This window comes from Neomonachus schauinslandi, chromosome X, assembly GCF_002201575.2.
Source record: "Neomonachus schauinslandi chromosome X, ASM220157v2, whole genome shotgun sequence".
Classification (NCBI taxonomy): domain Eukaryota; kingdom Metazoa; phylum Chordata; class Mammalia; order Carnivora; family Phocidae; genus Neomonachus; species Neomonachus schauinslandi.
Genome location: NC_058419.1, coordinates 79,581,290 through 79,594,006, shown reverse-complemented (window position 1 = coordinate 79,594,006; position 12,717 = coordinate 79,581,290).

Here is a 12,717-nt window from a genome sequence, read left to right as displayed (position 1 = left end):
ACCTAAGAGTTTCTTATGGTTTTTCTCCCTCTCTGTCTTTATCTTATTTTATTTTTCCTTCCCTTCCCTTCTGTTCATCTGTTTTGCTTCTTAAATTCCACATATGAGGGGCGCCTCAGTGGGTTAGGCGACTGCCTTTGGCTCAGGTCATGATCTCAGGGTCCTGGGATTGAGCCCCGCATCGGGCTCCCTGCTCAGTGGGAAGCCTGCTTCTCTCTTTCCCACTCCCCCTGCTTGTGTTCCCTCTCTCGCTGTCTCTCTCTCTGTCAAATAAATAAATAAAATCTTTTTTTTTAAAGATTTTATTTATTTATTTGAGAGAGAGAGAATGAGAGAGAGGGGGGAGGGTCAGAGGGAGAAACAGACTCCCTGCCTAGCAGGGAGCCCAATGCGGGACTCGATCCAGGGACTCCAGGATCATGACCTGAGCCGAAGGCAGTCGCTTAACCAACTGAGCCACCCAGGCGCCCAATAAATAAAATCTTAAAAAAAAAAATTCCACATATGAGTGAAATCATATGGTATTTGTCTTTCTCTGACTGGACCTATTTCTCTTAGCATAATATACTCCAGTTACATCCACACAATTGCAAATGGCAAGATTGCATTCTTTTTGATGGCTGAGTAATACTCCACTGTGTGTGTATGTATGCATACATACATTATATATATATATATATATATATATATATATATATATATATATATCATAAGCCACATATATAACATACATCATAATATAATATGATCATAAATCATATATATATAACATAAATCAACAAATATCTTCAAAATAGAAATATTGACCTTCCTTATCACAGGGGTAATCCTAGGGTTGGTAACAATTTCTACTTCTCTGCCTTTTGTCCAAAGTGTCTATTTCTGGCAGGGCAAGATTATATTTTATATATACGTAATATTCCAAGTTTGAAATATCCCAGCACCTGTTGACTGAGACTTTGTTCAATGTACCCTGGAGGAATTTACGGAAATCAAAATTCATCTCACACTAGGTGATGTGCACATTGTTAATCTTGTTATTCCATTTTAAAATGCTTTACTTGCCTTTGGGGATCCTGTGCAGGGATCACTCTGCCTTCAGAAGTTCTCTAGCTTAAATTGTATATTTAGCCTTAGTTAGAAATAACTGAGGTATGAACAGAAACAATTTGATTCCTACACTTGGCTGTGCTCAGCTAAGACACTAATCACAGTTGTGGCTCCCAAAGTAGCACAGAGAAGTGAAGCTATTTCTGCATAATAGGTCAACTATGTGTAAAGGGCAAGGGAGGCTAGCATAGGGTCCCTTAATCTTTACAATGACAATAATATATATTTTATGCAAGCAATTCAAAATTTTGTGGAGGGGAACCTTAGGCTACAGTCCTGAATTATGCATGGAAAAAAACTGGTCCTGGCACCAAAGAGACTTTATACCTGCTACCTGGGAAAAGCAAAGACAATAACAGTCAGGAAATCCTGCTTCCTGCTGAACTGCATCCCAGAATACATCAGGGACTTTGACTGAATGAAATTGGAACATAACACACAGTCCCTAAATAGACACTACAGATAAATGGGAGATGTGGCAGTTTACCCTTGGCCCTTCCTCAGTCCCTGTAAGATAGCCTTGCAAGACAAAGACACATTCTCTAACCCAAAAACTGGTAGAGGTGAGCTAAACACACTCAAATTTCTTCTTGGCAACTGCCTCAGGCCATTTTTACTTTTTTCTTCGAAGATTTTATTTATTTGACAGAGAGAGAGAGAGAGAGAACACAAGCAGGGGCAGCGGCAGGCAGAAGGAGAGGGAGAAGCAGGCTTCCCGCTGAGCAGGGAGTCAACGTGGTGCTCGATTCCAGAGTCCTGGGATCATGACCTGAACGGAAGGGAGTCGCTTAACCAACTGAGCCACCCAGGCGCCCCAGGCCATTCTCACTTTTAATTGACTTTCTCTTACACTACCATCTCTCATTGATTCCAAACTCTTGGATCTGTCCGCATTAGAGACTTTGAGATTGCTCTAGGTCTTTGGATTTTATTCTGTTGAATAGGCTTTCTTGGTTTTTGCATATCTAATGAATATGGAACTACAATGTAGTTAACCTTTCTAACCCTCAGAACTTTTACTGCCTTGAATAAGAGCTCCTGTTCTAGTTATTGTATCCACCCAAGCCAATAAAACTCTACCTTCAAACATATACCTTAAATAAATAATATTCCCACATGACATTTCTTTCTCCTTATATTATAAAAATGCCTTTAAACTATATATTGAATGTGTTCTCTCTTACATATTATATATAATTCAATTATGTATACATACTACTGTTAATGTTTTCATTATTTTTAAGTTTTTACTTTCATTCCAGTTAGTGAACATAGAGTGTTATATTGATTTCAGGTGTACAATATAGTTATTCAACAATTCCATTCATCACCCAGTACTCATCAGGACAAGTGCAGTCTTTGATCCCCATTACCTATTTAACCCAACCCCCCACTGACCTCCCCTTTGATAACCATCTGTTTCTTCTCTATAATTGAGTCTGTTTCTTGTTTTGTCTCTCTCTTTTTTTTCCTTTGCTCATTTGATTCTTAAATTCCAAATATGAGTGAAATCATATGGTATCTGTCCTTCTCTGACTGAGATATTTCAGTTAGCATTATATCTCTAGCTCCATCCTTGTCCTTGCAAATGGCAAGAGTCCATTCTTTTCTATGGCTGAGTAATATTCCATTGTGTATATATACCACTTCTTATTTACCCATTAATCAATTAATGGCTGAGTAATATTCCATTGTGTATATATACCACTTCTTCTTTATCCATTCATCAATTGATGCATACTTCAGCAACTTCCATGATTTGGCTATTATAAATAATGCTGCTATACACATCAGGGTGCATGTATCTCTTTGAATTAGTGTTTTCGTATTATATGGGTAAATACTCAGTAGTGTGATTCCAGGATCATAGAATAGTTTTATTTTTAATGTCTGAGAAACCTCCGTACTCTTTTCCACAGTGGCCGAACCAGCTTACATTCCCACCAACAGTGCATGAGTGTTCCCTTTTTTTCCACAACCCTGTCATCACCTATTGTTGATGTTAGCCATTCTGACAGGTGTAAGGTGATATCTCATTGTAGGAATTTTTTTCTCTGCGAAAAAATGGTGTTCGTATTTTATAGTGATTATATTAAACATGTAAATTGCTTTGGGTAATATACACACTTTAACAATATTTGTTCTTCAGATCCATGAACATGGAATACCTTTCCATTTATTTGTGTCATCTTCAATTTTTTCTTCAGTGTTTTATAGTTTTCAGAAGAAAGATCTTTCACCTCTTTGATTAGGATTATGCCTAGGTATCATGTTATTTTGGGCAAGTGTACATGGGATTGATTCCTCACGTTCTCCTTCTGGTGTTTCATTATTGGTGTACAGAAATGCAACAGATTTCTGTACATTCATTTTGTATCCTGCAACTTTACTGAGTTCATGTATCAGTTCTAGCAATTTTCTGGTAGAGTCTTTCAGGTTTTCTATATGTATTCTCATGTCATCTGCAAACAGTGAAGGTTTGACTTCTTCCTTGCTGGTATGGATGCCTTTTATTTCTTTGTGTTGTCTGACTGATGTGGCTAGGACTTCCAGTACTATGTTAAATAACAGTGGTGAGAGTCTTGTTTCTGACCATGGAGGAAAAGCTCTCAGTTAATCTCCATTGATGATGATATTAGGGTTTTGAGTATACAGTCTTTATTATGTTGAGGTACATTCTCTCTAACCCTAGTTTGTTGAGGGTTTTTATCATGAATGGATGTTATACTTTGTCAAATGCTTTTCCTGCAACTATTGAAAGAATAATATGGCTCTTACACTGTCTTTTAATAATGTGGTGTATCACATTGATTGATTTGTCAATATTGAATCACACTTGCAACCCAGGAATCAATCCCACTTGATCATGGTGAATGATTCTTTTAATGTACTGTTGGATTCGGTTTGCTAGAATTTTGTTGTAAATTTTTACATCCATGTTCATCAGGGATATTGCCTGTAGTTATCTTTTTTAGTGGAATCTTAACCTGGTTTTGGAACCAAGATAATGCTGGCCCTCATTGAATGAATTTGGAATTTTCTTTTCTTTCTAGTTTTTACAATAGCTTGAGAATAGGTATTAAGTCTTCTTTAAAAGTTTTGTAGAATTTGACTGTGAAGCAATCTGGGCCTGGACTTTTGTTCATTGGGAGTTTTTTTTTTTTGACTACTGATTCAATTTCTTTACAGGTTAATGGTCTGTTTGAGTTTTCTATTTCTTCCTATTTCAGTTTTGGTACTTTATATGTTTCTAGGAAATTATCCATTTCTTCTAGTTTGTCCAATTTTAGGCATGTAGTTTTCCATAATATTCTCTCATAATGATTTCTATTCCTCTGCTGTTGTTATTTCTCTTCTCTCATTTGTGATTTTTTTTATTTGAGTCTTTCTCTTTTCTTTTTGATAAGTATGGCTAGCAGTTTATCAGTTTTATTATTTTTTTCAAAGAACCAGTTCCTGATTTCATTGATCTGTTCTATTGTATATTTTTTTAGTGGAATCTATATCATTTATTCCTGCTCTAATTTTTATTATTTCCTTCTTATGTCTGCTTTAGGGTTCATTTGTTTTTTTGTTTTGTTTTGTTTTGTTTTACTTTTAACTTTTTAAAAAATTATGTTCAGTTAGCCACTGTATAGTATATAATTAGTTTTTGATGTAGTGTTCAATGATTCATTAGTTAAGTACCCAGTGCTCATCACAACACGTGCCCTCAATACCCATCACCCTGTTACCCCCTTCTCCCACCCTCCTCCCCTCTGAAACCCTCAGATTGTTTCCCAGGGTCTCTAGTCTCTCAAGGTTCATCTCCCTCTCTGATTTCTCCCCCTTTGGATTTCCCTCCCTTCCCCTATGGTCCTCCATGCTATTGCTTTTGTTCCACATATGAGTGAAACCATATGATAATTGTCTTTCTCTGCTTGATTTACATCACTTAACATAATCCCCTCCAGTTCCATCCATGTCAATACAAATGGTGGGTATTCATCGTTTCTGATAGCTGAATAATATTCCATTGTGTATATGTACCACATCTTCTTTTCTAGCTCCTCTAGTGGTAAAAGTTAGGTTGTTTGTTGTTGTTGTTGTTGTTTTGTTGTTGTTGTTGTTTTTGAGCCTTTTCTTGATGCTTAAGGTAGACATGTATTGCTATACACTTCCCTCTTAGGACCACTTCTGCTGCATCATGAAGGTTTTGGACCATTGAGTTTTCATTTTCATTTTCTTCCATGTATTTTTTTTTTTATTTCTTCTTTCATTTCCTGGTTAACCCATTCATTGTTTAGTAACATGTTGTTTAACCTCCATGTATTTGTGGTCTTTCCAAATTTTCTCTTATGGTTGGATTCTAGTTTTGTAGCATTTTGGTCAGAACATATGCATGGTATGATCTCAATCTTTTTGTACTTGTTGAGGCCTAACCTAATATGTGATCTATTCAAGAGAATGTCCATGTGCACATGACAAGAATGTGTATTCTGCTGTTTCAGGATGGAATGTTCTGAATATATTTGTTAAGTCCATCTGGCCCAGTGTGTCATACAAAGCCATTGTTTCCTTGTTGATTTTCCATTTAGATGATCTGTTCATTGATTTAAGTAGAGTACTAAAGTCCCCTACTATTATTGTATTACTATCAATGAGTTCCTTTAGGTTTGTTATTAATTGTTTCATATATTTGTGTGCTCCCATTTTGGGTGCATGGATATTTACAATTGTTAGATCATCCTGCTGGACTGTACCTTTTATTATGATATAGTGTCCTTTTATGTCTCTCATTTTAAGGTCTAGTTTTTCTGATAGAAGTATTGCTACTCTGGCTTTCTTTTGATATGTATTTGCATGATAAATATTTCTTCATCCCTTCACTTTCAACCCACAGGTGTCTCTAGGTCTAAAACGAGTCTCTTGTAGGAAGCATATAGATGAGTCTTGTTTTCTTATCCATTCTGTCATCCAATGTCTTTTGATGGGAGTGTTTAGTCTATTTACATTCAGAGTAATTATTGATAGATGTGTATTTGTTGCCATTTTATAACTTGTTTTGTCATTGTTCCTGGAGATTTGCTCTGTTCCTTTCTTGTCTTTGTCCCTTTTGGTCTTTCTTTTCCAAAGAGACCCTCCCTTTTTTAAGATTTTATTTATTTATTTGTCAGAGAGAGAAAGAAAGAGAGGGCACAAGCAGGGGGAGCAGCAGGCAGAGCAGGTTGAGGGAAAAGAAGGCTCCCCGCTGAGCAAGGAGCCTGATGTGGGACTCAATCCCAGGACCCTGGGATCATGACCTGAGCCAAAGGCAGATGCTTAACCAACTAAGCCACCCAGGTGTCCCCAAAGAGTCTCCTTTAATATTTTTTGCAGGGCTGGTTTAGTGGTCACAAACTCAATTTTTTGGTTGTCTGGGAAACTCTATCTCTCCTTCTATTCTGAATGATAGCCTTGCAGTATAGGGTATTCTTGGTTATAGATTTTTCCCATTCAACATGTTGAATATATCACACCACTCCCTTCTGGCCTGCCATGTTTCTGTTAAGTGATCTGCAGCTAGCCTTATTGGTCTTCCTTTTCAAGTTAAGGACTTCTTTTGTCTTGCTGTTTTTAAGGTTTTTTTCTTTATTGCTATATTTTGCAAATTTATTTACAATGTATCTTGGTGTTGGCCTGCTTTTGTTGATTTTGATGGGATTTCTCTGTGCCTCCTGGATCTGGATATCTGTTTCCTTCTCCAGATTAGGGAAGTATTAGCTATTATTTCCTCACATAAACTTTCTGTCCCCCTTTTCTCTTCTTCTTCTGGAACTCTTATAATATGAATGTTATTATGTTTGATGGTGTCACTGAATTCCCCACGTCTATTCTTGTGTTCCATAATTCTTCTTTCTCTCTTTTGTTCACTTTCATTATTTTCCATTTTGTCTTCCACATCACTTATTTATACCTCTGCTTTTTCCATTCTTGTATTCATTGCATCAAGCTGTTTACAATCTCAGTTATTGCATTCTTCATTTCTGACTGATTCTTTTTTAACTCTTTAATCTCTGTGGTAAGGGTCTCCCTGAAGTCTTCCATTATTTTCTCAAGCCCAGTGAGTATCCTTATGATCTTTGCTTTAAATTCTCCATCAGGCATGTTACTTAGATCTGATTCACTTAGATCTCTGGCTGTGACCTTATCTGTTCTTTCATTTAGGATGAATTCCTCTATCTTGTTATTTTATCAAAGTCTCTGCCTTCTTCTCTGTGTTAGAAAAGCCAGTTATGTTTCCTGCTCCTGAGAGTAAGGGCTTTATGAGGAAAAGGACATGTAGTGTCCAGAGACTGGCATTTCAGGCAGTGTCTCTGGTACATGCTGCGTGCACTCTGCTGTTGTGTTTTGGCTGCTCTATCCTTCAGGCTAGCTGTATGCAGAGGCTCTACTTGTCTGCAGTGGGTAGTGTGTGGTCCTTGGGCAGAATGTGGTGAGTTTTAACTAGTTGTGCCATGGTTTGTTTGTTAAATGAGACCTGATGCTACTTCCACTAGAACTGAAGCCCTGCAGAACTCTCTGGTTGAGAGATGTGGTGTGGGCAGGGGTTTCTGCTGGTCTTCTGGGGAAAGGGCCCACTGTGCTGAACCTGAGGGAAGCTTGATTGAGAAGGGCAGTCCCATCAGAGCACAGTGGTGTGAGAATTAGTGTAAGCAAGCCAGGGAACAAATGTGGGCTCTGTGCTGCTTCCCACAGGTGGCTCTTTGTTTATGCTAGGGGGCCGGGGAGGGAAATGGCACAAGCCATCTCCTTTGTCCCTGGACAGGTATCTCCATGAAGACTATCCCTCAGGTACTCTCTCAAAGTGTAAATAATCTCCCTCCTGTATGCCCCAGGTATTCTTCACATTGCTGTTTCTACTCCATATGCCCTCGGGTTGTTAGCCTGCCTTACCTCCAGGAGTAAGGTGATGCCCACAGGACTCTATCCCAGCCAAGCCTTCCAACCTTTAAAATTCCTGGCTTTAAGCCCTGCTGGTTGCAACAACTCATGAAAATCAGCCCCTCTCATTTTGCCTGCCAATGGCTTAGGGAAACATTCTCCTTGTGCATTCCCTTGTGTGCTCCTTTCTGTCTCCTCCTTATCTGCATCCTTGGTTCCTTTCCCCCACAGAAGCTGCAATCCATTTCTCCTCCAAACCATGTCTCTGCACTTCCTACCTTCTTTGATGTGGCTTTTCTCTCCTTTTAGATGTGGATTTTGTTCTTCAGTCTTCAGGTTGATTTTTGGGGTATGTAGAATAATTTGATAGTTATCTAGTTGTGTTAATGGGATGAGACAAGCCTAGGCTTCTCCAGGTTAATTTCTGGGGTATGTAGAATGATTTGATAGTTATCTAGTTGTGTTCGTGGGATGAGACAAGCCTAGGCTTCTCCTATTACTCCACAATATCTTCTCCTGGGAAATTATATAACTCTTAAGTATATATATATATATGTATATATATACATATATATATACATATATATGTGTGTGTGTGTTTGTAAATATTTGTGACTTTGGATTTAGCAATGTATTCTTATATATGACACTAAAGCATAAGCTACAAAAGAAAAAAAAATGGAACAACTGGGCTTCTTCAAATTTTAAAACTCTTGTATGAGGAAAGATCCTGTCAATAAATTTAAAATATAAACCACATAATGGGAGAAAACTTTTTCATGTTGTATATCTGAAAATGATCTAATATACAGAATATATAAAGAACTCCCAAAACTCAACAAGAAAACAATCCAATTTTCTTAAAAAAATAGGAAAATGGAGTCAAGCTTGCCTCAGTTCAAGTAGGGTAGGCTCTTCCCCCAGAAGACCAGCACAAAACCCTGCCCATAGCAAAACCTTTGGGATGTAGAAAAAGTGGTTCTGCAAGGGAAGTATATAGCAATACAGGCCTACCTCAAAAAGGAAGAAAAACCTTACACCTAAAAGGAACTAGAAAAAGAACAACAAATGAAGCATAAAGCCAGCAGAAGGAGGGAAATAAAAAAATATTAGAGCAGAATTTAGAGATGATATAGAAACTAAAAAATAGTAAAACATATTAATGAAACCAGAGCTGGTTTTTTGAAAAATATAATAAAATTGATAAAACCTCTAGCCAGACTTTTCAAGAAGAGAAGAAACGCAAATAAATAGGATCACAAATGAGAGAGGAGAAATAACAATCAATACCACAAATATATAAACAATTATAAGAGAATATTATGAAAAACTCTATGCCAACAAATTGGAAGAAATGAATAAATTCCAAGAAACATATGAACTATCAAAACTGAAACAGAAAGTAATAGAAAACTTGAACAGACTGATAACCATCAAAGAAATTGAATCACTAATCAAAAAACCCCCAACAAACAAAAGTCCAAGGAGAGGTGGCTTCACTGGCATATTCTACTAAATATTTAAAGAAGAGTTAATACCTATTCTTCTCAAACCATTCCAACAAACAAAAAAGGAAGGAAAACTTTCACATTCATTCTATGATGCCAGCATTACCCTGATACCAAAACCAGATAAAGACACTGCAAAAAAAGAGAACTACGGGCCAATATCCCTGATGGACATGGATGCAAAAAAATCTAAAAAAAAAAAATTACTAGCATACCAAATTCAACAATACATTAGTGATGTGATGAAAATTTTAAAATAAAATTAAATAAAATTCACCACAATCAAGTGGGACTTATTCCTGGATTGTGATGGTGGTTCAATATTCCTAAATTAATCAGCATGATATACCACATTAATAAAAAAAGGATAAGAACCATATGATCCTTTCAATAGATGCAGAAAAAGCATTTGACAAAGTACAACATACACTCATGATAAAACCCTCAACAAACCCTCAGTAAAGGCCATATACAAAAAACTCACAGCTAATATCATCATCAGTGGAGAAAACCTGAGTTTTTCCTCTATGGGGATGTCCCCTGTAACTATTGTTCTTTAACATAGTACTGGAAGTACTAGCCACAGTAATTAGACAAAAAAAAGAAAAAAAGGCATCCAAATCAGCAAGGAAGAGGGAAAACTTTCACTATTTGCAGATGAAATGATAGTGTATGCAAAACCCTGAGAGATACCACCAAAAAAGTGCTAGAACTGATACAGAAATTCATTAAAGTTGGAGGATACAAAATCAATGTACAGACATCTGTTGTATCTCTATACCAATAATGAAGCATCAGAAAGAGAAAGTAAGGAATCTCATTTATAATTGTACCAAAAAACCATAAGATACATAGGCATAAACATAACCAAAGAGTTGAAACAACTGTACTGTGAAAATTTTAAAACCCTGATGAAAGAATTTGAAGATGATACAAAGAAATGGAAAGACATTCCATGCTCATGGATCTGAAGAACAAATATTTTTAAAATGTCTACACTACAGGCGCCTGGGTGGCTCAGTTGGTTAAGCAACTGGATGGAATTAAGGAGTTCACTTGTGATGAGCACCAGGTGTGTGGAAGTGCTGAATCAATATATTGTATACCTGAAACTAATATTACACTGCATGTGAACTAACTGGAATTTAAGTTAAAACTTATAAAAACAGGTAACACATTATTAAAATCAGAAATGTGAGGACATTACTACTATGTTTATAGAACTAAAAGACTATAAGAGGGTACTATGAAAAATTTCATGCCAAAAAAATTGAATAATCTATATTAAATAGACAAATATATAGAAACACACAATCTACCAAGACTAGATCAAGAAGAAATAGAAAATCTCAGTATACCCATAATAGTAAGGAGATTGAATCATTGATTTAAAAACCAGCCTAACAAGAATAGCCTTGGGCCAGATCACCTCACTGGAGAATTCTACTAAACATATAAAGAAAAATTAATACCAATCATTCTCAAACTCTTTCAAAAAATTGAATTAAAAATTGAATAGAAATGCACACTCCCTAACTCATTCTATGAGACCAGCATTAATCTGATACCAAAGTCTTCCTAGTATACCTGAAGACAATTCCTCTACCAGATCTTGGATTTATCCACTCCAGAGTTGCTTTTTCCATAGAACCAGATCCAAACTGCCACTCCATTAACACCCTGTCCCCAGAAAAGCATACAACTCTCCATTTGCAATCTTCTACATGGTCATACCCATCTTTGATCCTCTTTATTACTACAACCAGGCTTCTTTTTTTTTATTCCACCACACGGGGATTTTCCTCATTTTCTTTCAAACAGGCCCCTAATACTTCAGCCACTTCAGAATCCTGGTCTTCAATATAATCAAACACCTCTGTCAGCTCCAAGCACAACAGTGTCCTCCTCATTATCATTACAGGCAAGTCTTTGGACAGCCCCACCTACATTGAGTCCTTCCTATTACCATAGGCAGCCTCTAGTTAGTCCCACCCACACTAAGATTTCTTCTATTCTTTATTGAAAGGCTTCTAATTATACCCTTCCAAACTAGGGTTTGTATAAACAGGTATCTGGACAGTTCCACCCACACAAAAGTTCTCCTCTATTGGCATACCTATACCAGGATTCTTTACCAGAAGTTCTCTATTCATCTCAGTACATACCAGGGCCTTCCTTATTATGCAGACAGTCCTATGCTCACTCTTGCTGACACCAGGGTCTTATTTTTCCATTAGGAAGCCTCTCCTCAGGCCTGCCCACAACAATGATGTTTCGCCTTTTTATAGGCAGTCTATGAACAGCCTTCCCCACATAAGGGTCCTCTTTATCATACAAGCAGGCTGCTGGGTAGCCTGCCTACCCTAGCGTCTTGTCTCATTTCTATTGGCAGGCCTCCAGTTAGCCCTGCCCACATCATGATGTTTCTCTTTTCCATGGGTCAGTTTGCTCACGTCACATTCTTCATCGTATAGGAAGACGCATGGAGAGCTCCGCCTTATGACCGTGTGTGTTTTTTGCTTTGGCGGATTTTAGAGTTAGTGCGGCCATAGTAAGTACTTATTTTGGCAGTCTTATGATCAGCTTTGTCACATCAGGGTCCTCCTCATCACTACAGGTAAGCTTTTAGTCATCGCTACCTACACCTGCGTCCTCTCCTCACTATGGTCAGCCTTCTGATTGACCATAGTTTACCGTAACTTTATACAACTTAATTTTTTTCACCAACAGTTCTGGTTTGCATCCAGTCTTCTTACAAATAATTTATTCTTTGTGAAAGCTGCATGGTATTTTTTTTTGTAACTGTGTTTAGTTCACTTATTTCCATATTGATAGGCATTTAGCTATTTTTCAGCGTTCCAAGCAGTATTATAAGGAGAACCCTCTTACATGTGTCCTTAAACACACTTACAAATATTTTCTTCTTTTTTTTAAAGATTTTATTTATTTATTTAACAGAGAGGGACACAGCAAGAGAGGGAACACAAGCAGGGGGAGTGGGAGAGTGAGAAGCAGGCTTCCCGCGGAGCAGGGAGCCCGATGCGGGGCTCGATCCCAGGACCCTGGGACCATGACCTGAGCCGAAGGCAGAGCCCTAACGACTGAGCCACCCAGGCGCCTCCACACTTACAAATATTTTCTAGGATACACATGTAGAAGTAAAAATTGCTGAATCTTAAGGTAGTCAGATTGTAAC